Source organism: Coregonus lavaretus (genome assembly GCF_964263955.1).
Source record: "Coregonus lavaretus genome assembly, chromosome: 34".
Classification (NCBI taxonomy): Eukaryota; Metazoa; Chordata; class Actinopteri; order Salmoniformes; family Salmonidae; genus Coregonus; species Coregonus lavaretus.
In genome coordinates this window covers 530,689-534,920 of record NC_140021.1, presented here as the reverse complement: position 1 = coordinate 534,920, position 4,232 = coordinate 530,689, and positions in this window count along the sequence as shown.

The window sequence follows — 4,232 nt, the reverse complement described above, 5'->3', positions numbered from 1 at the left end:
GAACACAGTGGCCTCCATCATTCTTAAATGGAAGAAGTTTGGAACCACTAAGACTCTTCCTAGAGCTGGCCACCTGGCCAAACTGAGCAATCGGGGGAGAAGGGCCTTGGTCAGGGAGGTGACCAAGAACCCGATGGTCTCTCTGACAGAGCTCCAGAGTTCCTCTGTGGAGATGGGAGAACCTTCCAGAAGGACAACCATCTCTGCAGCACTCCACCAATCAGGCCTTTATGGTAGAGTGGCCAGACGGAAGACACTCCTCAGTAAAAGGCACATGACAGCCCGCTTGGAGTTTGCCAAAAGGCACCTAAAGACTCTCAGAACATGAGAAACAAGATTCTCTGGTCTGATGAAACCAAGATGAAACTCTTTGGCCTGAATGCCAAGTGTCACGTCTGGAGGAAACCTGGCACCATCCCTACGGTGAAGCATGGTGGTGGCTAGGGCTGTTGAGATGAGAGATGGGATAGGAGAGGGGAGAGGGGGGAGGGGAGGGGAGAGGGGAGAAGGGATATGAGATGAGAGAGGGGATAGGAGAGGGGAGAGGGGAGAAGGGATATGAGATGAGAGAGGGGATAGGAGAGGGGAGAGGGGAGAAGGGATATGAGATGAGAGAGGGGATAGGAGAGGGGAGAAGGGTTATGAGATGAGAGAGGGGAGGGGAGAGGGGAGAAGGGATATGAGATGAGAGATGGGATAGGAGAGGGGAGAGGGGAGAAGGGATATGAGATGAGAGAGGGGATAGGAGAGGGGGGATATGAGATGAGAGAGGGGATACATTTACATTTTACATTTTAGTCATTTAGCAGACGCTCTTATCCAGAGCGACTTACAGGAGCAATTAGGGTTAAGTGCCTTGCTCAAGGGCACATCGACAGATTATTCACCTAGTCGGCTCGGGGATTAGAACCAGCGACCTTTCGATTACTGGCACAACGCTCTTAACCACTAAGCTACCTGCCGCCGGGGATAGGGTAGAGGGGAGAGGAGAGGGGAGAGGGGATATGAGATGAGAGAGGGGATAGGAGAGGGGAGAGGGGAGAAGGGATATGAGATGAGAAAGGGGATAGGAGAGGGGAGAGGGGAGAAGGGATATGAGATGAGAGAGGGGATAGGAGATGGGAGAGGGGAGAAGGGATATGAGATGAGAAAGGGGATAGGAGATGGGAGAGGGGATATGAGATGAGTGAGGGGATAGGAGAGGGGAGAAGGGATATGAGATGAGAGAGGGGATATGAGAGGGGAGAGGAGAGGGGAGATGAGAGAGGGGATAGGAGAAGGGAGGAGAGAAGGGATTTGAGAGGGGAGAGGAGAGCAGAGAGGGGAGAGGGGAGAAGGGAGGAGGGAGAGGGGAGAGGAAGGAGGAGAGGGAAGAATGGAGGAGGGAGAGGGGAGAGGAAGGAGTAGAAGGGAGGAGGGAGAGGGGAGAGGAAGGAGGAGAGGGAAGAATGGAGGAGGGAGAGGGGAGAGGAAGGAGGGAGAGAGGGGAGAGGAGAGGGGAGAGGGGAGAGGAGAGGGAAGAATGGAGGAGGGAGAGGGGAGAGGAAGGAGGGAGAGAGGGGAGAGGAAGGAGGAGAGGGAAGAATGGAGGAGGGAGAGGGGAAAGGAAGGAGTAGAAGGGAGGAGGGAGAGGGGAGAGGAAGGAGTAGAAGGGAGGAGGGAGAGGGGAGAGGAAGGAGGAGAGGGGGAGAGGAGAGGGGAGAGGAAGGAGGAGAGGGAAGAATGGAGGAGGGAGAGAGGGGAGAGGAGAGGGGAGATGAGAGAGGGGATAGGAGAAGGGAGGAGAGAAGGGATTTGAGAGGGGAGAGGAGAGCAGAGAGGGGAGAGGGGAGAAGGGAGGAGGGAGAGGGGAGAGGAAGGAGGAGAGGGAAGAATGGAGGAGGGAGAGGGGAGAGGAAGGAGTAGAAGGGAGGAGGGAGAGGGGAGAGGAAGGAGGAGAGGGAAGAATGGAGGAGGGAGAGGGGAGAGGAAGGAGTAGAAGGGAGAGAGGAGAGGGGAGAGGAAGGAGTAGAAGGGAGGAGGGAGAGGGGAGAGGAAGGAGGAGAGGGAAGAATGGAGGAGGGAGAGGGGAGAGGAAGGAGTAGAAGGGAGAGAGGAGAGGGGAGAGGAAGGAGTAGAAGGGAGAGAGGAGAGGGGAGAGGAAGGAGTAGAATGGAGGAGGGAGAGGGGAGAGGAAGGAAGAGGAGAGGGAAGAATGGAGGAGGGAGAGGGGAGAGGAAGGAGGATAGAGGAGATGAAACTAGAAGATGATCTAAGAGAGATCCCAGCAGTTTGGATCATTCTCACGAAATGTCCTCTTGGATCACTGAGATTAGGATCTGTACGTATCTATTTTATAAGTAGGGCTGTTATGGTGACCGTATTACCGCCACACTGGCGGTCACGATTCATGACGGCAGTCAAATTCCACGTGACTGTTTACTCACAGTAATTAGGCTTCTCCAAGCTCTGATGCTGCTGATGGTCATTAGTATCCTACCAAACTTGCTAACTGCCTGGTACTCAGCACTCTATTGTCCCTCTAATCACTCTGACATAAATGTAAATGTAATTGAAAATCTAATCAAACACTTCATGAGAGCCCATGAGCTCATGTTGTACAACATTTCTATAGGCTATGCAACTGCGTGAGAAGACAGAGTGATGGCCTCTATTAACAAGAGGAGGATCCCATCTTTCTATAGGCTAGGCCTACTATATTTATTTATCTACTTTCCTAATATTAAGCACATTGCTTCTCTTTACAACAGGATTATAGTCTACCTGGTCTGGCATGAAAATGAACCACGCGAAAAGCATCCTCCATTCGCTATTTAAGTGCATAGATAACATGTATTTTTTCCAGTTTCAATACAGGTGCATGATAATGGTCCATTCTAAATCCAAAAAAATGCACACAAATTATTTAGTATATGTAAAGACAAGATTAAATCAAGAATAGTCTGATGGGTGACAATATTATCACTTGTGAATGATATATTATCACTTGTGAATGATGCCCAGCATAAGGCAAGAAACAATACCTTTTATTTGCGACTTTTTCAAATCATAGTCACACACATTTTTACATTTACATTTTAGTCATTTAGCAGATGCTCTTATCCAGAGCGACTTACAGTTAGTGAGTGCATACATTTTTCATACTGGTCCCCCCTGGGAATCGAACCCACAACCCTGGCGTTGCAAGCGCCATGCTCTACCAACTAATGTAGCCTAGCCCATAGACCTATATGTTTTGATAAGGTTTGTATCACAACTATTTAAGTGGCCAAATAACTTCTTAAAATTAAGTACATTAATCCGCTTTACAAGGGGTGTAGAGCCTAACTGGCATACATAAGCAGCGCGTGAGTTTCACGTTTGGGGAAGAAAATGTTCACCATAAAAATGCACCTTTATAATAAAACCATTACATGCATAATTGCATTTGCGGTCACTTTTGATAATGGTGTTTTCCCGCTAATGGAACATTCGCGCTTATAGCCTACTACCATGTGTGCATTGCTGATCTTATAATGTGAAGAAATAGCCTAATAGTTTATCAACATTTTAAGCTAAACGTTCTGATCTGTTGCGTCAGCCTCATTGCGCAAAAAAAGTGTTTTTGATGCTAGTGGTTGTATTAATTTGGGATCTATCGCATCCCACAACTGTCCCAGACTATGTTTGGAATATTTATTTCTCACACAGAATAGAATAGGTCGACTTTTGTACTATGGGGGATAGTAGATTGACATATGCTAGTGCTTTTGCTGTTCGTTCCAGGTAGAACCCCTTGAACACTTTTTTGGGTTCCATATAGAACCCTCTGTGGAAAGGGTTCTAAATGGAACCAAAAAGGGTTCTACCTGAAACAAAAAGGGTTCTACCTGGAACCAAAAAGGGTTCTACCTGGAACCAAAAAGGGTTCTACCTGGAAACAAAAAGTGTTCTTCAAAGGGTTTCCTATGGGGACAGCTGAAGAACCCTTTTAGGTTCTAGATAGCACCTTTTTTTTCTAAGAGTGTACCGAAAAGTGCTATATGTGAAAACTGAATGCCATATGCTGCATTTACTACAGCCATATTGTTTAGGTTTCTGTTGGTGACACGTTGATATCTCCAGAAGATGTTTAAGTCTAGCAACAGTGTGTGAGTTTGAGCATGTGTCCGTTAGGCCTGTGGATGCACAAATGAGATTGAGCAACAAAAGCCCCACTTCTTAAATTAAACGTGTTATTGACAATGTGGAGC